This window comes from Mesoplodon mirus (assembly GCF_964341445.2).
Source record: "Mesoplodon mirus genome assembly, chromosome: 4".
In the NCBI taxonomy this organism is placed as follows: domain Eukaryota; kingdom Metazoa; phylum Chordata; class Mammalia; order Artiodactyla; family Ziphiidae; genus Mesoplodon; species Mesoplodon mirus.
In genome coordinates this window covers 10,912,970-10,937,446 of record NC_138979.1, presented here as the reverse complement: position 1 = coordinate 10,937,446, position 24,477 = coordinate 10,912,970, and the positions used below count along the sequence as shown (strand labels likewise).

The window sequence follows — 24,477 nt, the reverse complement described above, 5'->3', positions numbered from 1 at the left end:
GTTTTCAAGTTTCACACAGTTGATTTCATATAATCCCATAATAACCCTTTTTTCCCCTCTACCCCTATATTGCACCTCTCTCCACTGGTAACCACTAGTTTGTTCTCTGTATCTGTGAGTCTGCTTCTTTTTAATTATATTCACTAGTTTGTTGTATTGTTTAGATGCCATATGTAAGTGATATCACACAGTATTTGTCTTTCCCTGCCTGACTTATTACACTTAGCATAATGCCCTCCAGGTTCAAACATGTTGCTGCAAATGGCAACATTTCATTCTTTTTATGGCTATGTAGTATTACATTGTGTGTGTGTGTGTGTGCACACGTGTGTGTGTGTGTATATATATATATATACACATACCACACCATCTTTATTCATTCATCTGTTGATGGACACTTAGGTTGCTTCCATATCTTGGCAATTGTAAATAATGCTGCTATGAGCATTGGGGTGCATGTGTCTTTTCAAGTTAGTGTCACTTGTCTTTTGTAGTTTCAGAGATGACATGTGATGACATCCTCATTTCATTTTCAGTAATCTATCTCTGAGGTCCCAAAATGCTCTGAAACAAATGTACAGTAAAGCTCCTGACCTTCAGTACTTGGGCTATCTCAACTTTCCATGAATTTATGAGGAAAGTCAGCTTGATTTATTTAAAATAGGGAATATTCCCATAAATGTAGTAGTCTACATGTTCAGTTTGAATTTTTGCCACATACTCCCGCAGCCCACCACTACCCAAGTCATCTTCCACAGTTCCCCACATTCCCCTACATTCCACGTACACCTCCACCTGCCCTCCATACTTCCCACCACAATATCCCTCAGTCCTCCCACCCCCGATGAAACCCCCCCAATTCCCCCATCCCTCTAAGCCCATCGCACATCCCCACCGTGTTTCCATGACCCCCTCTTCCTCAGTACCCCACACATCCCCACTCCCACATCTCCATACACCTCCACGTAGCCAACCCTCTGCACAGCCCTGACTTCCTTCACTCCCTGCCCCCAGATTGGGACCCAATTATGTCAATGAAATGTTTCTGTCTTGTCAAGTCACAGAGGTCAAGATCCTCTTTTCATCTCCCTTCACTGTTTGTTCTTATGGTTTTGAACTTTTCTGAGTTCCCACTTCCCTTTGGATGGTTCTGGCATTTCTAAAGATATGAATTTCAGTCACTGATTTGGTAAATATCTTTAGCCTGATTCTTATCTCCATGCCAATGGCATATAGCTACAAAGCTTTGTCTTTTAGCCAGAGTGGAATTTTTTCTGCATGGGTGTCATATTGTGGATATTGATCTGTACATGCTCATTTCTGTATAACCTTGTTTCAGTGGTGCTCCTGGGTGGTTCAGTAAACAGTCTGTCTAGAAACAAGGAGATATTTTTTTTATCAGTCTGTTACAGTTGCTGCTTGCCTCTAATTATCTGGTTGTTTTTTTTCCATATAGCACATCTATGTATTTGACTAGATGGTCTTACTGGGTGGCCTTTTGAAAGATTGATTTATTTTCATTGCATCAGGATTATCAATTTTCTGAGGGTTGTGTCTTTTTAAAGCTTTCAAATACAGCTAAGTTATTTCAAGATAAAATATTATCCTCTATTCTGGTAAACAAAGATTAGGGTGAATGTGTAACTTTTGGCTTTATATATGGGAGCATTGCATTTATTCAATTCCTATAGGAAAAAAACAGAAAAACATACCCTGTAAGACAACCAACAGTTCAGTGAATCTCATTTGAAAATGTTGTACAAAGAGGTTTAATGATCAAAAAATAACATCAACAAACACTGAATCTACAAAATGCATGTTTTGAAAACTCTGGATCCCTTGACCCCTTTACTTGCCCAGGTCCTAGGGTTGGGAGTCGAGATCTTGGTGTCCTAGGCTGGGCCCCTGAGGCCCTTGGTGGGTAGTCTGATTGACACAGGGCTGGCCTGGAACTTCTCTAAGGTTCTGGAGTTGGTTCTGGTCACTCTAGGTACCTGCTGCCGGTCCATACCACATCCTCAGACTTGGGACCAGCAGTGGTCTTTCAGTCCTTCCCTGTAGTGATGTGAATTGGAGACTAGGAACTGGCTTCTACTGATGTCTTTATTGCTTGGGAAACAAAGAAAAGCTCTTGTTCAGGGCGTTTTTCATCTGCACTGGCTCACCTTTGTTCCTTGTCACAGATTTTCTGTCACAGACCCCAAGGATCATTGTGTAAACCAGCTTGTTTTGGGACCTATCTACCACGATTCATATTTGTAAGGTGTAGGGGCCTGTCTATGAAAATCCACATCACTAGAAACAGAGACACTCATCGTGTTTACTGGGTTTTATTTTGCCAATATTTAACGTTCTTCTCTTGTAAATACCACAGGGAGTTACAAATTTCAAAGTTATAATTGAGGCAAACTTTTTTTTTTTTTTTGTGGTATGCGGGCCTCTCACTGTTGTGGCCTCCCCCGTTGCTGAGCACAGGCTCCGGACGCGCAGGCCCAGCGGCCATGGCTCACGGGCCCAGCCGCTCCGCGGCATATGGGATCCTCCCAGACCGGGGCACGAACCCGTATCCCCTGCATCGGCAGGCAGACTCTCAACCACTGCGCCACCAGGGAGGCCCGAGGCAAACTTTTAACTTAAAATTTTTTTTTTCCAGTGTGTTGGCTTTTCAGCCTCCAAGGTATCTTAAACTAGTATAGCGAGTCTGATGTTGGAAACAGATAAGTGGTATGTAACCAATGAGAGAAGCCTCAGGAGCATTTTAGAAAGGCATGGGATAGTTTGTGAGGAGAATAAATTCTCAACAGGTTTGGGTTGTTATCGAGTCTAGGAGGCCAGTAAGTATTTTTTGAAGGGCATAGTAAACTGAGATCTGAGTCGACACCCTGAACTGGATTGCAGGATTTTTCTGGCTGTTTTTATGACTGATTCACATTACTGCTACCTGGACTTGATCATGTTTTCAGTATCCATTTAAATAGTTCTTGACCTATTTCATATCACTGTTTGCTTTGAGTACACAAAATCTTCTCCTACAGAATAGTTTATTAAAAACATTCAAATAAATTGATATTGTTGTTTTAAAGGTTTTCTTTTGCTTTGTTTCCATTAGAAGAATTTTTAAAACACTATTTAAAGTAGGAAACATTAGGACAGTGGCCTTGAAGCTTTTTGATTATATTCTATTAGTAAAAATGCTTTAAGCATTCACCAATGGTATTTGTATATTTTTTATGCTATAAAGTATATGCATCTTTTGTTATATATTCTGTATATTATAAATCAGAAAACTTAATTGGGTTGAGATAAATATGAAATATGGTTTTAATGTAGATTATATTTTATAAAAATAAATATATCTTTAATGAGAGCAATGTAATAGACTGATATAAAGTTTTTGAAAAATTTTCAGTGACAGTGTTATGATTGATTATGCTTCATCATTTAAAAAAAATCTTAGTTTAGTCATTTGCAGAGACGTGGATGGATGTAGAGAGTGTCATACAGAGTGAAGTAAGTCAGAAAGAGAAAAATATCGTATATTAACGCATATATGTGGAATCTGAAATAATTGGTATAGACGATCTTTGTAAATAGACGATTTACAAAGCAGAAATAGAGACACAGATGTAGAGAACAAATGTATGGATACCAAGGGGGAAAAGTGGGGGGTGGGATGAATTGGAAGATTGGGATTGACATATATACACTATTGATACTATGTATAAAATAGATAACTAATGAGAACCTACTGTATAGCACAGGGAATGCTGCTCAATGCTCTGTGGTGACCTAAATAGGAAGGAAATCCAAAAAAGAGGGGATATATGTATAGCTGATTCACTTTGCTGTACAGCAGAAACTAACACAACGTTGTAAAGCAACTATACTGCAATAAAAATTAAAAACAAACAAACAAAATCTTAGTTTAATACTTAGTAATGCAATGATTCAGAAGTCTCTAAGTTCAGTTTATTTTTATATTTAGTTTTAATGTCTGTCATAGTTGAAAATATGCCTCACAAGGATATGTCAATCCCAACTGAAGAAATTAATTATTGACTATATTTTCTAAATAACAGTGTTCATTTCTCAGTTCCATCTACCAATTTTGCCAAGGTTTTTTTCAGAAATACAGCTGGCAGTTTTTCATCTTACCTGAAGTCACCTGGTCCCTACTAATTGGAAAGCTGGGCATTTTAATATTTTAAAAGAATAGGTTAAAAATCCACTCAGACTTTCATGGGGAATATTTTGAAACAGATTAGGAAATTTTATTTCCAAGTATTTATAGTTTTTGGCAACAAAACCCACATAACACTGAAAATATTTCCAAATATCCGTTTTCAAAGTGCTCACTTCAGAAGGCTTTCACATGGATTATTGAAGTGTCACATTTACTTTGAAGGAAGAGCTTATATATTAAAAAAAAAAAAAAACCTGCTACGTAGACACTACTGACATCCACTTGTCATAGAGCAGGTCAGCAAATTTAGAACATTTGCCATTTTTGTAAACAGCAGTGCATAACTAATCTTCGAGTTTAGAAGCAAGTAGTTCACTCTGATAATCAGAAAATCTTTGTGTGGGAAAAGGTTTTCCAGGTCACACACCATCTTATTATGAAGAGTTGTAAATATTTTACAATTTAAAATAATATACTCTGTAAATCCATGTAGATGGTCATATATAAAAGGTAATACATTGAAATGTGAAAACAAATATAGGAACCAAGTAACCACTGTCAATATTTCTGTCTTAAAACTCCCAGTTTTACCTCAGGTGCCTTATCAGTATTATGGTCATATGAAATGTGGATTGAGTGAAGGCATTAATGTCAATCCAAGTCTTAAATATTACTAAAGCTAAATTTATTTCTTATTTTTTTATTTAAAAAGTTAAATATAAATAGAACTTTTAGTATTTTTTTCCCACATGTGTCCTCTGCTTTGGAGACCACTTCTTGAGGTTATCAAATTCACTGTTCTATCCAGAATCACGGGAATGGTTTTGTTGTCAGCTCAGCCAGTGATTTTATATAGCGATAAGACAATTTTTGGATATCTCTTCTTTTCTATTGAATGCACTGAACGAGAGCCTATGTATAACTCCTTACTACTTCATTAGATGTAACTCAATGAATCTCTAAAGAAATATTTTTAAAAAGTTAAAATATAGGAAAGGATATAATTTAGTACACAAGAAAAGAAATTTAATGCAAAAATCTAAAGAAAGCAGAACGAATTAATCATTCTCTTTTGAAAGCCCTCTTATATACAGAACATAGCTTAATCATTTGGCTGTGGCAGGATTTAGAGTACTTTCCTAGAGCTCTTTTATCTAATTCAATTTCTGATTGAGTGAAATTGTTTAGAAACCGTTATATATTAGTTTTCATCTTGTGGCTGAAATCTCAACATTGCTCTTCTTATCTTTAGAGAGGTTCTGCATTACAAATGTTATCGTTCACCTATCTCTAGAACTGTGCTGTTCAGTATGAGAACCACAAGCTACATATGGCTACTGAAATGAAAATCAATTAAAATTAACAAAATTAAGAATTCAGGTCCTTAGCCTCATTAACCTGATTTGAAATATATAGTAGCTACATGGAACCATTGGACCCTGGACAATTAGTGGACAAGCTGGGCTCTTGAATATGGCATAGCTTATAGTGTAGTCAAACCACACAAATTATTGAAACCTTTCAAATGCCTGAATTTCCTTATATGGGTGAATCAGTAACATTGCCTTTAAATTCACTAAGGGACATTTAAGGACAAACTTGAAATGAATTTTGGCTTACATAATCATTCTTAAGATCTACTGTGTTAACTCAATTGAAAGTAAGTAATGATAAACCTGCAAGCTATTTTTAATGCCATTATTTTACACTGAAAACTGTAAAAAAATCTTCCAGTAAATGGGGAAAAGTAAATACTGGTAATCTTCTAGACATTTAAATTTCCACTGTGTTTGTAGTAAAACTTCTGTTTTCTCTCATTACCAATACAGAATGTGGTTAATGTGAAATCACACTCTTCTGCTAAGATGTAGGGCAGTGATCAGGTGTTCATTGGTGCCTAGCACAGTGCCTGGTACATATATTGAATTAATGGAGGCAACCTGCTCTGTGGGTAGATGGCCTCCTTATAATAATACAAAGTTACTGCTTTTGATTTCTCCCACTGGAATTGCTCAAAATAAAGTTAAACTTTTTTTTTTTTTTCTTCACAGCAGCCACTCAGATATTTGAAGACTGCTGTCAGCCTGCTTCTAAGTCTTTCTTTTAGGCTAAATATCTTTTGTTTCAGTCAAGTATCGTTTTACTAGGTTTAACCAAAAGAGGCCATACCACTACTGTATGACTCCCCATTTGTTTTTGAACTTGTGAAGACCTAATTGTTTGATTTTGTTACATAGTCCTTTTAAAATTAATGGAAAACTGATGATATTTTCAGAGTTTTCATTGTGCTCCTAAAAGTTATTTGGACTAGATATTCTGGACTTGCTCCAAAACTAGAGTTAGGAAATAGTATTCCAAAATAACTGTACTGGGGTGCCTAATAAGTCAGTTGAGGGAAAGCTGACTCTCTCTCTCTTTTTTTTTTTTTTTTTTTTTTTTGCGGTATGCGGGCCTCTCACTGTTGTGGCCTCTCCCATCGCGGAGCACAGGCTCCGGACGCACAGGCTCAGCGGCCATGGCTTACGGGCCCAGCCGCTCCGCGGCATGTGGGATCTTCCCGGACCGGGGCACGAACCCGTGTCTCCTGCATCGGCAGGCGGACTCTCAACCACTGCGCCACCAGGGAAGCCCTCTCTCTTTTTTTTAATTTTATTTTTTTTAATTTTAATTTTATATTGGAGTATAGTTGATAAACAGTGTTGTGTTAGTTTCAGGTGTACAGCAAAGTGATTCAGTTATACGTATACATGTATCTATCCTTTTTCAAATTCTTGTTCAGAGCTGGCTCTCTTGTTCAGAGAAAGATGTTTCCAGCAACAGAGCAAGGGTTCACCAGTGGCTGTTGCCATCTTGTGGTTGGGGGAAAGGGAGAAAGAGAGAGGGGATTTTGCAGGGCTTATAAAAACTTCATGCAACATTGGCTGTATGGTTGGAGTAGGTGCCTCTTAAGTATCTTTGCAACCCTAAGATTTTATACTTCTAGCAAACTGTAAAGGGAACAACTGAAAGGTGTTTCCATCGAAAGGCAACGCTCTGACTATCCTTGCATTGGCAATACCTTGAATTCTCGCATTGCATGTGACTGTGCCTGCAAAACTTGAGATTTTCTTATTTTGCTCTATGGTAATGCTAAAGCAAACTGCTATTCATCATTGGCGCCTTCATTCAAGCTAGCTTATAGGATTTGATTTCCACTTACTCATTAAGCACTTTGGTGATGGTTATGGACAACTAACACATTCTGACGGAAGTGAGAAGGAAAAGCCAAAACATGTTTAGTTGACTTTAGGTTGCGAATCTGGGATGATGTGAGCCAGAAAGGAGGCGATATAGGGGAGTATCATTATTTTTTTCTCTAATTTGCTTCTTTTGCTTCTGAAGGAATCAGATACCAGATACCTTAGAGTAGAAGATAAATCCATTTTTTCCACTGTGACAAGGTCATGATATTCGGTATCTGCTCCTGAATAGCACTCCTTTGTATACATTCCATGTCACTGGATTGTATCACCAACCTTCTTGAACTTGTTGATCTAATGTTGGGACCTTTGAAGTATTTGCATTAGAATGTACAAAGGGGGAGCACATCCTGTCTATTTAAGGTAAATAGTCTCTTTCTCTAGATCTGTCTGTCTATCTCATGTCTATATCTGTCTATTTGAGACAAAAAAACTATTAAATCTTGATTTATAGCTTTCTACTTTATCAACTTTATGGACTACATAAAATGTTTTTTTTTAAAAAACCCTTACAAGATCTTATTCATAAGATCTCTTACCAGTAGTGTAGGCAAAGGCACTTTTGATAATATTTGCTAGTAATTAAGTTTTCTTTAGCCCAAGCCTGAAAAGTCTCTAAGATGCCAAAAGTGAAGTGTCCCTTTGATACAAGTTTGTTTTTCAATCTGTAAGAAAATAATTATTGTGTAATAAAAAACCAAGGCGTATCCATTTCGTACTTAATTATAGTGTGGGTTAGATATTATTGTTATTCCCATTATCTAGATGAGAAAATTAAGACTTAGAGTGGTTTAAGTAACTTGACTGAGGTCATAAATCTAGTAAATGGTATTTCAGAAATTTAAACTATAGGGAGGTACTATGGGTGACATAGTTGTTTGGAAAGAGAATCACTGACTGGTAATGGCCCATGGGCTGGTACTGTTCGTCTTGTGGTTTTACCCATGTGAGTTCAGCCAAGGGGCACGCTGGAATCTTACTTAACTAATTGGTTAGGAGTATACCAGTCAGGAAGAACTGATCTAGCTCTCAGGTGGCCGAAACAAATTTCCAAGAGGGTATGGCAAGCTCACATAGAAATTTGGATTAGGATCAATATACAAGGGCTTCCATCTTCTAGGTGTGTGAGCGGCAGCAACAGAAGTTTCTTGCCAGTGGTGGTACTCTTGTTTCAACGTATGGCAGTGATTTGGGATGGTAGAAATGTCCAGTTTGAAACTGAACCCAAGGGATAAGATCCATCTCCTTAGACAGAAGTTGTTGAGGGCTGTACACATTGTCTGGGCATCAGTTAAGAGGGCAGGTGTTAAGGAAAGGGACCTATTCCTTGCAGGGAGTTAGAATACAAATCAGAATGTAGGAATAAAGCGAAGGTGAATATGGAGGATTGCAACTCACTGGGTACAGGGATGCCAAGGGGATCTACTGTGTTTATGATAATATATAAATACATTTTAGACTCTAACTATTGCTGAAGATAAACACCTAAAATACTCCCAAACTTCTCTATGATCAGGGGTTAGAATGGGGCTGAGCTTAAAGGTGGGCATATGCATATGCATATGCATATGTAGCATATGCAGCTAGGCTAGGGTAGGCTGGGGCAAGGAGTTTGACTTACATACAACAATGGATATGAACTCAAAGTACTAGATTTCTTGATCTTTTCAATGCGGTGAGAGAACATCTGGTGAAATATGAAGTTAGTGAACAGATTTGGAGTATGTAGCTAAATTTATAATGGAGTCAATCAGGGGAAAAAGCCTCTACCTATTAAACCATTGCTTTTGTCATTTTCAGTAGCAGAAAAATTGCTACTTGTCCAATTCTAGATATGAGAGGCAATCAGAATATACAGTGAGTGCCTGAGGGTGACTTTTTTAGGGGTTAAATATAGCTTTGCATCATTAGCTTATGTGGGAAAAAATCCCATTATGACAGCAAATCAGATCTAATCTGGCACTCCCTCTGCTACAATTATATAAAATATGGTGGAAGCTTGTCAAAGCTTTCAGTGAGAAATGAGGCTACTGATGCTTGGCAGCCCCCTTTTGAGCACAGTGAAGAATCATGTTGCTTAGCTACAGCCCTTGGCTGATTTAGAAAGCTTTAACTGACTGTATTATACAAGAGTTAAACTCTATTCCTTGATTTTTTTTTTCCCTAAGAGAAAAAGCCTTATTTACCACCTTCTTATTTTTGGGGTATCTTTACCAAGTCATTTATGTCTATTCACCCAGGACACGTTTTGATTTATCATTGTTTTTCCCTCCCCAGGGTTTATAGATTGAGAGAGAACAAGTGGGTGGTTGGTGATACAAGGAGAACTTAAAGTATTGAAATAACTTAAATGCTTTTGCCGGCAAAGTAACGTGCAAGTGTCTATTTAAATTTTTTTTTTTCACTCGAAGTCACTGTATGTTTCCCCTCTTTCTGCTTATTCATAGTTTTTTTTTTTTTTTTACTAACATACTATTTATTTTTTTTTAATTTATTGCCTTATAACAAATTTAATCAGTTATACATATACATATGTTTCCATATCCCCTCCCTTTTGTGTCTCCCTCCCACCTTCCCTATCCCACCCCTCCAGGCGGTCACAAAGCACCGAGCTGATCTCCCTGTGCTATGCGGCTGCTTCCCACTAGCTATCTACCTTGCGTTTGGTAGTGTATATATGTCCATGCCGCTCTTTTGCTTTGTCACAGCTTACCCTTCCCCCTCCCCATATCCTCAAGTCCATTCTCTAGTAGGTCTGTGTCTTTATTCCTGTCTTACCCCTATGTTCTTCATGACATTTTTTTTTCTTAAATTCCATATATATGTGTTAGCATACAGTATTTGTCTTTCTCTTTCTGACTTACTTCACTCTGTATGACAGACTCTACGTCTATCCACCTCATTACAAATAGCTCAATTTCATTTCTTTTTATGGCTGAGTAATATTCCATTGTATATATGTGCCACATCTTCTTTATCCATTCATCCGATGATGGACACTTAGGTTGTTTCCATCTCCAGGCTATTGTAAATAGGGCTGCTATGAACATTTTGGTACATGACTCTTTTTGAATTATGGTTTTCTCAGGGTATATGCCCAGTAGTGGGATTGCTGGGTCATATGGTAGTTCTATTTTTAGTTTTTTAAGGAACCTCCATACCGTTCTCCATAGTGGCTGTACCAATTCACATTCCCACCAGCAGTGCAAGAGTGTTCCCTTTTTTCCACACCCTCTCCAGCATTTATTGTTTCTAGATTTTTTGATGATGGCCATTCTGACTGGTGTGAGATGATATCTCATTGTAGTTTTGATTTGCATTTCTCTAATGAGTAAAGATGTTGAGCATCCTTTCATGTGTTTGTTGGCAGTCTGTATATCTTCTGTGGAGAAATGTCTATTTAGGTCTTCTGCCCATTTTTGGATTGGGTTGTTTGTTTTTTTGTTATTGAGCTGCATGAGCTGCTTATAAATTTTGGAGATTAATCCTTTGTCAGTTGCTTCATTTGCAAATATTTTCTCCCATTCTGAGGGTTGTCTTTTGGTCTTGTTTATGGTTTCCTTTGCTGTGCAAAAGCTTTTAAGTTTCATTAGGTCCCATGTGTTTATTTTTGTCTTTATTTCCATTTCTCTAGGAGGTGGGTCAAAAAGGATCTTGCTGTGATTTATGTCATAGAGTGTTCTGCCTATGTTTTCCTCTAAGAGTTTGATAGTGTCTGGCCTTACATTTAGGTCTTTAATCCATTTTGAGCTTATTTTTGTGTATGGTGTTAGGGAATGATCTAATCTCATACTTTTACATGTCCCTATCCAGTTTTCCCAGCACCACTTATTGAAGAGACTGTCCTTTCTCCACTGTACATTCCTGCCTCCTTTATCAAAGATAAGGTGACCATATGTCCGTGGGTTTAACTCTGGGCTTTCTATCCTGTTCCATTGATCTATCTTTCTGTTTTTGTGCCAGTACCATACTGTCTTGATTACTGTAGCTTTGTAGTATAGTCTGAAGTCAGGGAGCCTGATTCCTCCAGCTCCATTTTTCGTTCTCAAGATTGCTTTGGCTATTCGGGGTCTTTTGTGTTTCCATACAAATTGTGAAATTTTTTGTTCTAGTTCTGTGAAAAATGCCAGTGGTAGTTTGATAGGGATTGCATTGAATCTGTAGATTGCTTTGGGTAGTACAGTCATTTTCACAATGTTGATTCTTCCAATCCAAGAACATGGTACATCTCTCCATCTATTTGTATCATCTTTAATTTCTTTCATCAGTGTCTTATAATTTTCTGCAAACAGGTCTTTTGTCTCCTTAGGTAGGTTTATTCCTAGATATTTTATTCTTTTTGTTGCAATGGTAAATGGGAGTGTTTCCTTGATTTCACTTTCAGATTTTTCATCATTAGTATATAGGAATGCCAGAGATTTCTGTGCATTAATTTTGTATCCTGCAACTTGACCAAATTCATTGATTAACTCTAGTAGTTTTCTGGTAGCATCTTTAGGATTCTCTATGTATAGTATCATGTCATCTGCAAACAGTGACAACTTTACTTCTTCTTTTCCAATTTGGATTCCTTTTATTTCCTTTTCCTCTCTGATTGCTGTGGCTAAAACTTCCAAAACTAGGTTGAATAAGAGTGGTGAGAGTGGGCAACCTTGTCTTGTTCCTGATCTTAGTGGAAATGGTTTCAGTTTTTCACCATTGAGGACAATGCTGGCTGTGGGTTTGTCATATATGGCCTTTATTATGTTGAGGAAAGTTCCCTCTATGCCTACTTTCTGCAGGGTTTTTATCATAAATGGGTGTTGAATTTTGTCGAAAGCTTTCTCTGCATCTATTGAGATGATCATATGGTTTTTCTCCTTCAATTTGTTAATATGGTGTATCACGTTGATTGATTTGCGTATATTGAAGAATCCTTGCATTCCTGGAATAAACCCCACGTGATCATGGTGTATGATCCTTTTAATGTGCTGTTGGATTCTGTTTGCTAGTATTTTGTTGAGGATTTTTGCATCTATGTTCATCAGTGATATTGGCCTGTAGTTTTCTTTCTTTGTGACATCCTTGCCTGGTTTTGGTATCAAGGTGATGGTGGCCTCGTAGAATGAGTTTGGGAGTGTTCCTCCCTCTGCTATATTTTGGAAGAGTTTGAGAAGGATAGGTGTTAGCTCTTCTCTAAATGCTTGATAGAATTCGCCTGTGAAGCCATCTGGTCCTGGGCTTTTGTTTGTTGGAAGATTTTTAATCACAGTTTCAATTTCAGTGCTTGTGATTGGTCTGTTCATATTTTCTATTTCTTCCTGATTCAGTCTTGGCAGGTTGTGCATTTCTAAGAATTTGTTCATTTCTTCCAGGTTGTCCATTTTATTGGCATAGAGTTGCTTGTAGCAATCTCTCATGATCCTTTGTATTCCTGCAGTGTCAGTTGTTACTTCTCCCTTTTCATTTCTATTGATTTGAGTCTTCTCCCTTTTTTTCTTGATGAGTCTGGCTAATGGTTTATCAATTTTGTTTATCTTCTCTAAGAACCAGCTTTTAGTTTTATTGATCTTTGCTATCGTTTCCTTCATTTCTTTTTCATTTATTTCTGATCTGATTTTTATGATTTCTTTCCTTCTGCTAACTTTGGGATGTTTTTGTTCTTCTTTCTCTAATTGCTTTAGGTGCAAGGTTAGGTTGTTTATTCGAGATGTTTCCTGTTTCTTAAGGTGGGATTGTATTGCTATAAACTTCCCTCTTAGAACTGCTTTTGCTGCATCCCATAGGTTTTGGGTCGTCATGTCTCCATTGTCATTTGTTTCTAGGTATTTTTTAATTTCCTCTTTGATTTCTTTAGTGATCACTTCGTTATTAAGTAGTGTATTGTTTAGCCTCCATGTGTTTGTATTTTTTACAGCTCTTTTCCTGTAATTGATATCTAGTCTCATAGCATTGTGGTCGGAAAAGATACTTGATACAATTTCAATTTTCTTAAATTTACCAAGGCTTGATTTGTGACCCAAGATATGATCTATCCTGGAGAATGTTCCATGAGCACTTGAGAAAAATGTGTATTCTGTTGTTTTTGGATGGAATGTCCTATAAATATCAATTAAGTCCATCTTGTTTAATGTATCATTTAAAGCTTGTGTTTCCTTATTGATTTTCATTTTGGATGATCTGTCCATTGGTGAAAGTGGGGTGTTAAAGTCCCCTACTATGAGTGTGTTACTGTCGATTTCTCCTTTTATGACTGTTAGTATTTGCCTTATGTATTGAGGTGCTCCTATGTTGGGTGCATAAATATTTACAATTGTTATATCTTCTTCTTGGATCGATCCCTTGATCATTATGTAGTGTCCTTCTTTGTCTCTTCTAGTAGTCTTTATTTTAAAGTCTATTTTGTCTGATATGAGAATTGCTACTCCAGCTTTCTTTTGGTTTCCATTTGCATGGAATATCTTTTTCCATCCCCTTACTTTCAGTCTGTATGTGTCTCTAGGTCTGAAGTGGGTCTCTTGTAGACAGCATATATATGGGTCTTGTTTTTGTATCCATTCAGCCAATCTGTATCTTTTGGTGGGAGCATTTAGTCCATTTACATTTAAGGTAATTATTGATATGTATGTTCCTGTTCCCACTTTCTTAATTGTTTTGGGTTCGTTATTGTAGGTCTTTTACTTCTGTTGTGTTTCTTGCCTAGAGAAGTTCCTTTAGCATTTGTTGTAAAGCTGGTTTGGTGGTGCTGAACTCTCTCAGCTTTTGCTTGTCTGTAAAGGTTTTAATTTCTCCATCAAATCTGAATGAGATCCTTGCTGGGTAGAGTAATCTTGGTTGCAGGTTTTTCTCCTTCATCACTTTAATTATGTCCTGCCACTCCCTTCTGGCTTGTAGAGTTTCTGCTGAGAGATCAGCTGTTATCCTGATGGGGATTCCCTTGTGTGTTATTTGTTGTTTTTGCCTTGCTGCTTTTATTTTTTTATTTTTTTTATTTTTTAATTTATTTTTTTGCTGTACGTGGGCCTCTCACTGTTGTGGCTTCTCCCGTTGCGGAGCACAGGCTCAGCGGCCATGGCTCACGGGCCCAGCCGCTCCGCGGCATATGGGATCCTCCCAGACCGGGGCACGAACCCGTATCCCCTGCATCGGCAGGCGGACTCTCAACCACTGCGCCACCAGGGAGGCCCTGCCTTGCTGCTTTTAATATGATTTCTTTGTGTTTAATTTTTGACAGTTTGATTAATATGTGTCTTGGCGTATTTCTCCTTGGATTTATTCTGTATGGGACTCTCTGTGCCTCCTGGACTTGATTAACTATTTCCTTTCCCATATTAGGGAAGTTTTCAACTATAATCTCTTCAAATATTTTCTCAGTCCCTTTCTTTTTCTCTTCTTCTTCTGGAACCCCTATAATTCGAACGTTGTTGTGTTTAATGTTGTCCCAGAGGTCTCTGAGACTGTCCTCTGTTCTTTTCATTCTTTTTTCTTTATTTTGCTCTGCAGCAGTTATTTCCACTATTTTATCTTCCACCTCACTTATCCGTTCTTCTGCCTCAGTTATTCTGCTATTGATCCCATCTAGAATATTTTACATTTCATTTATTGTGTTTTTAATCAATGCTTGATTCATCTTTAGTTCTTCTAGGTCCTTGTTAACTGTTTCTTGCATTTTGTCTATTCTATTTCCAAGATTTTGGATCTGGGAAATAGAATCTTGGATCATCTTTACCATCATTATTCTGAATTCTTTTTCAGGTAGACTGCCTATTACCTCTTCATTTGTTAGATCTGGTGGGTTTTTATCTTGCTCCTTCTCCTGCTGTGTGTTTTTCTGTCTTCTCATTTTGCTTATGTTACTGTGTTTGGGGTCTCCTTTTTGCAGGCTGCAGGTTCGTAGTTCCCGTTGTTTTTGGTGTCTGTCCCCAGTGGCTAAGGTTGGTTTAGTGGGTTGCGTAGGCTTCCTGGTGGAGGGGACTAGTGCCTGTGTTCTGGTGGATGAGGCTGGATCTTGTCTTTCTGGTGGGCAGGTCCACGTCTGGTGGTGTGTTTTGGGGTGTCTGCGGACTTTTTATGAGTTTAGGCCACCTCTCTGCTAATGGGTGGCGTTGTGTTCCTGTCTTGCTAGTTGTTTGGCTTAGGGTGTCCAGCACTGTAGCTTGCTGGTCGTTGAGTGAAGCTGGGTGTTGGTGTTGAGATGGAGATCTCTGGAAGATTTTTGCCGTTTGATATTATGTGGAGCTGGGAGGTCTCTTGTGGACCAGTGTTCTGAAGTTGGCTCTCCCACCTCAGAGGCACAGCACTGACTCCTGGCTCCTCAATTTGGGATGATGTGTTGTCTATTCATGTATTCCACAGACGCAGGGTACATCAAGTTGATTGTGGAGCTTTAATCCGCTGCTTCTGAGGCTGCTGGGAGAGGTTTCCCTTTCTCTTCTTTGTTCTCACAGCTCCTGGGTCTCAGCTTTGGATTTGGCCCCGCCTCTGCGTGTAGGTCGCCGGAGGGCGTCTGTTCTTCGCTCAGATAGGACAGGGTTAAAGGAGCAGCCTCTTCGGGGACTCTGGCTCACTCAGGCCGGGAGGGAGGGAGGGGCACGGAGTGCGGGGCGAGCCTGCAGCGGCAGAGGTCGGCGTGACGTTGCACCAGCCCGAGGCGCACCGTGCGTTCTCCCAGGGAAGCCGCCCCTGGATCCCGGGACCCCGGCAGTGGCGGGCTGCACAGGCTCCCGGAAGGGCGGTGTGGACAGTGACCTGCGCTCGCACACAGGCTTCCTGGCGGCGGCAGCAGCAGCCCCAGCGTCCCACGCCCGTCACTGGGCTCCGCGCTCTCAGTCGCGACTCGCGCCCGTCTGTGGAGCCCCCCCAAGCAGCGCTCCTAATCCCCTCTCCTCGCGCACCAGGAAACCAAGAGGGAAGAAAAAGTCTCTTGCCTCTTCGGCAGCTCCAGAGTTTTCCCGGACTCCCTCCCGGCTAGCTGCGGCACACTAGCCCCCCTCAGGCTGAGTTCTCGCCGCCAGCCCCAGTCCTCTCCCTGCACTCCGACCGAAGCCCGAGCCTCAGCCTCCAGCGCTGCGCGCCCCGGCGGGCGAGCAGACAAGCCTCTCGGGCTGGTGAGTGCCGCTCGGCACCGATCCTCTGTGTGGGGATCTCTCCGCTTTGCCCTACCCAGGTATGTGGGGGTTTCTTGCCTTTTGGGAGGTCTGGGGTCTTCTGCCAGCGTTCAGTAGGTGTTCTGTAGGAGTTGTTCCACGTGTAGCTGTATTTCTGGTGTATCCGTGGGGAGGAAGGTGATCTCCGCGTCTTACTCTTCCGCCATCTTACCCGGAAGTCCTCTGCTTATTCATAGTTTGAGTTGCTATTGTCTTTATAATGCACAAGAATCTATAACATTTAATTATATTTTTGTATTTCAAAATGTAAACTGACATAGGTGTATGGAGAAGTATAGGGAACAGTGAATGAAACAAGAGTAAGTGTGTGGGTTGGAATTGGAACCAAAACACTGAAAACAGAAGGATTAAGGGGAAAAACAAAGAAGAACTGTAAATGGAGAGGTTTACAGCAATTATTGTACATGAAGTAGAAAAGTGTGTAAAGGGGGAAATGTCAGATGTGTCAGAGACCATTTCAATGGGATAAAAATACTCAAGGACTCTTAAGTCTGGAGGAGATTCTAAAAGGCTTTTGGTACATGCTGTCTCCAGAAGGAATATTTTTTATACTGTTCTAAATATGTACCTATCAACTTATTTTTATAGCTCTTCAGGAAAGAGAGCTGTCCCTAAGCAATGCTTTCTAACATCTTACCATAATTATTGTAATGAAGTAGAGCCATGACCTAACCTCGATTATGTAATTATTCAGTAGATTTTACTATTGACTTGTCAGTACGATCTGTTTTATACGTGCAAAAGAAATTTTTCCTGCTTTACAGTTCCCTGATTACCTGCAGGAAAGCCTATAGAGTTGATTCTATATTTACATTCAGAAATAGGATAGTGGTTAATTGTCGCTACAGGCTTGGCTCCATCATGATTCTAATTCTGTGGAAGCCCAGATTTCATAGACTTAGAAGCTAAACCACTTCGTTTATGGGTTTTGTTTTTATGCTGGTCTGCAAATCACCTTCATTTGCCACCTTTTAAAATACGTTTGTGTAATATCATCATTTTCAAAGTGTGGTCCTGGAACCCTTCAAGTGAGGACCCCTGGGGGTCCTCAAGACCCTATTAAGGAAGTCTGTGAAGTTAAACCTTTTCATAATAATTCAGAGACAGTATTTGCCTTTTGAACTGTATTCTCATGGGTGTACAGAGGCTTCATAAAATTTGATATAGAAACAGGTTGAATGCAGAAAGGAATATGAGAATCTGGTTGTCTTCTAATAAGCCAGACTTTAAGGAGATTTGCAGAAATGTAAAACAATGATACTCTTCTCGCTAAGTTTTTTATTTTTGGAAAATATTGTTATTTTTCATAAATACATTATTTATGTTAACATGTAATGAGCTTATCGCTATTTTTAAATGAATTAATATTTTGGAAGTTTCTCCATTTAATATTTAACATGGTAAATATCAATGGATATAACCAACATAAATAAAAGCTCTTTGATATTCTCAATAATTTTCAAGAGTGTAAAGGGGGGGCCTCCCTGGTGGCGCAGTGGTTGAGAGTCCGCCTGCCGATGCAGGGGATACGGGTTCGTGCCCCGGTCTGGGAGGATCCCATATGCCGCGGAGCGGCTGGGCCCGTGAGCCATGGCCGCTGGGCCTGCGCGTCCGGAGCCTGTGCTCTGCAACGGGAGAGGCCACAGCGGTGAGAGGCCCGCATACCGCAAAAAGAAAAAAAAAAAAAAAAAAAAAAAAAAGAGTGTAAAGGGGTCCCAAGATCAAAAATTTGAGAGGTCCAATCTGGTGTGTTCCTCAGCTCCTGCATGATTCTGACCTTGACTCCACTTCCTGGTTTCTATGCTTTCTCTTCCTTGCTTTGATGATTCTACTGCCAGATTTCTGTATCCCACTTCTCCTCTCCATCTTCTCTCTTGGTAATTTCAGCCTCGGACTCCACTGAACCTTTAGCCTAGTGTCATTAGAATTGGCGGATGACAGAAGGACAGTGAGCACGTTAGTTTAAATGGCAATCTGTCTGAAATAAAATTTCCCATATTAAGTTTGATATGTATTTCTAACTGTAGTGACTGCATTACAGGTAAAAATTTTCATGTATTATTTCACTTATTAGTTTGAATAAAAAAGACACTTTGAGGATTTTGATTTCATTTTTTAACAAATCTGACCAAAACATAAAATAATGGAATATACAGTATTTTATCCTCTGAATTTCGTGTTGAAATTTAAAATGTAAATTAGAAGTCATTTATACACTAAAGCACATAGAACTGTGTAGGATTCTGCAGCCTTAAGTACGTATAAAGGCCAGTGTGGCTGTTTAGTTAGTGCCGTTTATTAATAAATGGCATATTGAAGTTATGCCTGAAAACTTTCTTCTTAAGATTGGTCTGAAATTTAATCGTATCATGTGGTAAGCTGGTCAACAACGATTTAATTTTTGTTTTTAATTAACGAAGAGCAAATTCAGTAAACATCATTTTTTTTTTTTCTGTTCAGTCAAGATCGTCTTTGGACCAAATGAATACCATGCATGTGTAAAATTAAAAGTCAATTTAGTATTTTATTCCTCTGTTGAAATAGAGATCCCAGAATCTTTTTTTTTTTAATGTGAAAGACTTCAAAAAGCTTTCTTTAAACAGGTTAAATATTTGGTTGACAGCTATACAATGTTTTGTTATCCCTGCAACAATGATACGTATGTTGTTGAATGAGGGTGACTGGAAATGAAATTCTGCACCTTTTTTCCTCTGTCAGGATTGATTAGATTTTGAATTACAAAAGTGCTTAGGGAACTCTATTCAATACTCTGTAGTGGCCTATATGGGAAAAGAATCTTAAAAAAAAAAAAAAAAGAGTGGATGTATGTATATGTATAACTGATTCACTTTGCTGTACACCTGAAACTAACACAACATTGTAAATCAACTATACTCCAATAAAAATTGAAAAAAATAAAAAAAGTTTGATAGCCAGGTCTCTCTGGTGGCAATGTGTTGAGCTTTTTCCCTTTTGCTCACTCCCACAACCAGTCACTTGTGAGTTCTTGTCAGTTCTAACTCAGTATCTCATCAATTTGTTTTCTTCCTCATTCTTCTTTTTTTTCTACAAAAGTCCTTATTTATTAATTTTCTGATATTCATATGATATTGCTAAATTTCCAGTTGTTTTCATTCATTTATTTATTTACTTTAACATCTTTATTGGAGTATAATTGCTTTACAATGTTGTGTTAGTTTCTGCTACATAACAAAGTGAATCACCTGTGAGTATACATATATCCTCATATCCCCTCCCTCTTGTGTCTCCCTCCCACCCTTGGTACTAACCCCTCTAGGTGGTCACAGAGCACTGACCTGATCTCCCTGTGCAATGCAGCTGCTTCTCACTAGCTATCTATTTTACATTTGGTAGTGTATATATGTAAGTGCTACTCTCACTTCGTCCCCCCTCGCCATGTCCTCAAGTCCATTTTCTAGGTCTGCGTCTTTATTCCTGTCCTGCCCGTAGGTTCATTAGAACCTTTTTTTTTCCTTTTTTTTTAGATTCCATGTATATGTGTTAGCATACGGTGTTTGTTTTTCTCTTTCTGACTTACTTCACTCTGTATGACAGACTCTTGGTCCATCCATTTCAGTACAAATACCTCAATTTCATTTCTTTTTATGGCTGAGTAATATTCCATTGTATATATGTGCCACATCTTCTTTATCCATTCATCTGTCGATGGACACTTAGGTTGTTTCCATGTCCTGGCTACTGTAAATAGAGCTGCAGTGAACATTGTGGTACATGACTCTTTTTGAATTATGGTTTTCTCAGTGTATATGCCCAGTAGTGGAATTGCTGGGTCGTATGGTAGTTCTACATTTAGTTTTTTAAGGAACCTCCATATTGTTCTCGATACTGGCTGTATCAATTTACATTCCCACCAACAGTGCAAGAGGGTTCCCTTTTCTCCACACCCTCTCCAGCATTTATTGCTTGTAGATTTTTTGATGATGGCCATTCTGACTGGTGTGAGATGATATCTCATTGTAGTTTTGATTTGCATTTCTCTAATGATTAGTGATGTTGAGCATCCTTTCATGTGTTTGTTGGCAGTCTGTGTATATTCTTTGAAGAAATGTCTATTTAGATCTTCTACGTATTTTTATTTATTTATTCATTTATTTATTTTGCGGTACATGGGCCTCTCACTGCTGCGTCCTCTCCCGTTGTGGAGCACAGGCTCTGGATGCGCGGGCTCAGCAGCCATGGCTCACGGGCCCAGCCGCTCCACGGCATGTGGGATCCTCCCGGACCGGGGCACAAACCCGTGTCCTCTGCATCGGCAGGCGGACTCTCAACCACTGCGCCACCAGGGAAGCCCCCTTCTACCTATTTTTAGATTGGGCTGTTTGTTTTTTTGATATTGAGCTGCCTGAGTTACTTGTATATTTTGGAGATTAGTCCTTTGTCAGTTGCTTCGTTTTGCAAATACTTTCTCCCATTCTGAGGGTTGTCTTTTCATCTTGTTTATGGTTTCCTTTGCTGTGCAAAAGCTTTTAAGTTTCATTAGGTCCCATTTGTTTATTTTTGTTTTTATTTCCATTTCTCTAGGAGGTGGGTCAAAAAGGATCTTGCTGTGATTTATGTCATAGAGTGTTCTGCCTATGTTTTCCTCTAAGAGTTTTATAGTGTCTGGCCTTACATTTAGGTCTTGAATCCATTTTGAGTTTATTTTTGTGTATGGTGTTAGGAAGTGTTCTAATTTCATTCTTTTACATGTAGCTGTCCAGTTTCCCAGCGCCACTTATTGAAAAGGCTGTCTTTTCTCCATTGTATATTCTTGCCTCCTTTATCAAAGGTAAGGTGACCATATGTGCGTGGGTTTACCTCTGGGCTTTCTATCCTGTTCCATTGATCTATATTTCTGTTTTTGTGGCGGTACCATACTGTCTTGATTACTGTAGCTCTGTAGTATAGTCTGAAGTGAGGGAGCCTGATTCCTCCAGCTCCGTTTTTCTTTCTCAAGATTGCTTTGGCTATTCAGGGTCTTTTGTGTTTCCATACAAATTATGAAATTCTTTGTTCTAGTTCTGTGAAAAATGCCATTGGTAGTTTGATAGAGATTGCACTGAATTTGTAGGTTGCTTTGGGTTGTGTAGTCATTTTCACAATGTTGATTCTTCCAATCCAAGAACATGGTATATCTCTCCATCTATTTGTATCATCTTTAAGTTCTTTCATCAGAGTCTTATAGTTTTCTGCATACAGGTGTTTTGTCTCCTTAGGTAGGTTTATTCCTAGGTATTTTATTCTTTTTGTTGCAGTGGTAAATGGGAGTGTTTCCTTAAGTTCTCTTTCAGATTTTTCATCGTTAGTGTATAGGAATGCGAGGGATTTCTGTGCATTAGTTTTGTATCCTGCTACTTTACCAAATTCATTGATTAGCTCTAGTAGTTTTCTGGTAGCATCTTTAGGATTCTCTATGTATAGTGTCATGTCATCTGCAAACAGTGACAGCTTTACTTCTTCTTTTCCAATTTGGATTCCTTTTATTTTTTTTTCTTTTCTGATTGCTGTGGCTAAAACTTCTGAAACTATGCTGAATAACAGTGGCGAGATTGGGCAACCTTGTCTTGTTCCTGATCTTAGAGGAAGTGGTTTCAGTTTTTCACCATTGAGAATGATGTTTGCTGTGGGTTTGTCATATATGGCCTTTATTATGTTGAGGTAGGTTCCCTCTATGCCCACTTTCTGGAGAGTTTTTATCAAAAATGGGTGTTGAATTTTGTCAAAAGCTTTTTCTGCATCTATTGAAATGATCATATGGTTTTTATCCTTCAATTTGTTAATATGGTGTATCACATTGATTGATTTGCATATATTGAAGAATCCTTGCATTCCTGGGATGAACCCCACTAGAACATGGTATATAATCCTTTTATTGTGCTGTTGGATTCTGTTTGCTAGTATTTTGTTGAGGAAACTACTACAGTAGTTTCAGAGAATTTTCAAATTTACTTTCTGACTCATCTAGTTCTGCATTTAAAAGTGCACATAAAACTTAAACCAAATCAAGAATAGAATGTATTAGAAAATATGATTTGGTTCCATACGTGCCATGCAAAATAGTAATCCAGCAGCAGATCTTTCTTAAGCCTAGTAATATACCTCCAGAACATGATCCCATTTAGGTCTCTTGTTCAGGACTCCACAATTAGAATATATTCCATTGAATTCCTTCACACATTTAGCTTCACATATTTTGCAGGTGTCGTGGGCATGAAGATCAAGGAAGTTTGATCCTTCTTGAGTTTTACAACTACAAAAGAGCTCAAGGAAAATATTATGAGGTCTGATCATACATGTCAATCACGTATTATAATTCATAACTGGAAAGATTATCCTCTGAGAATGCACGTTTGTCTATGTGTTGCGGAGGTACAAGTCAGTGGTGCAGGGGGGGACGTGGACTATTTATGGAGTTAAGAAACTGGAAGGGAAATTGGAAGGGAAAGCCTGCCTCTGACATGAGCTCCTTTTAATTTTCTTGAACTCTTGCTAATAAAGAGCTAGGTTTGAGCTTGCTTTAGGTGGGAGAGAAAAGATGAGGTGAGCTACTAGGGGTGTTTCTTTTCCTTTATCAAATTCAAGGAGGTATTGAGTGGGAGATAGGGGTAAAAGCACCAGCATCAGTGACCAACCTCAAGATTGACCAGTTATGATTCAAGAAGTATTGTTATCACCAAGTTTGGGTGGCACATATTATGCTATATTTTCTTTTCTAGAGAAGCTGTAAATTGTAAAGCTAATCTTGTTTAAAAGTTTATGCCAGTAAACTTTAAAACATCTTTGTTTGAAACGTTTCCACCAGTAAGATTTAAGACATCTTTCTACAGTCTTAAATATTGGGCGTGTTATGGTCAGTTACACTTAAATTTATTTCTAATTTGGAAAAGAATGTTTGAATTGGTCTTCCTCTTCCAGCTATTTTTGTATTATTACTCCAATGTCAGTGTCTAAAGAAGCAAATGTGATTTGAAAATCAGTCTGTCAATAGGGTGTTACCACTGTTGACTGCATAATTGGACATTTTATTTTTATAAAATTCTTCCAAAATTATAAAAGTAATATTTATTTTATTCATGAAGACAATACAAAGACTAAAAAGGAGAAAAAAATTACCACCTACATTTCCTCTTTTCACCAGCTTCGAACTGCACTCTTTTCCATACTCTTTCCAGTACTAAATGCTAGTTATTTTTTGTCAATTTGATGGGTAAAAAATACATACTTAATTGTTCCTTCAGTTTATATTTCTTTAATAACTAATAAGGTTAAATGTGTGTGTCTATGTATACATGTAAATAAGTAATTCTGTGAATATAATGAAAAATATTACAATGTATATTATGTATCATTTCACATATATCATATATCATATCATATAATATCTGGGTAGTTTGGTCCCGGTAATATATATTTTCCTAAGACTTCCCCATTATGCTATCTATAAGACTAGAAATTAAGCCTGGAAAAACAGAAATGGATATGTGACGTTTCACTAGTAAAATATGAAGTGAGTTGGGCTTCTGTTCATTAGAATTTCACTGTCCTTTTATCTAAAGCTAAAGGAGACTTAGGTTTTTTATTGGTGAACCCCCAAGTTGAGTCTTTTCTGTCAGAGGTGGAAATCAAGAGATTTAAATGTTTTGTATATTCCTTGTACCAGTTATCAACTTATTTCCTCACTCCAAATCCATCCTTTTTTGCCCTGCTTTTGTGATACTGGATCTGAGCCCTGTAAGCATTTCCCTTTTGCCATCTGGGACAGTATTAAGCTTTTCAGTAGTTGGTTGGCATTGGAGAGACACTGTGTGTAGAAGACTTTTCTTTCTGGTTCCAAAATGCTTTTTTCCCTGCTCTGATGGTGAGCTGCAGCCAGTGGAATGCAGGATAC

General features: G+C 38.5%; 1 protein-coding gene across 1 annotated transcript in view; it reads left to right on the top strand.

Moving 5' to 3' along the window:
* GPR158 (G protein-coupled receptor 158) overlaps positions 1 to 24,477 on the top strand; it is a gene marked incomplete at both ends in the record, with an annotated part of 315,612 nt that overhangs the window by 31,554 nt on the left and 259,581 nt on the right. The gene's annotated exons all lie outside the window — the stretch shown is intronic.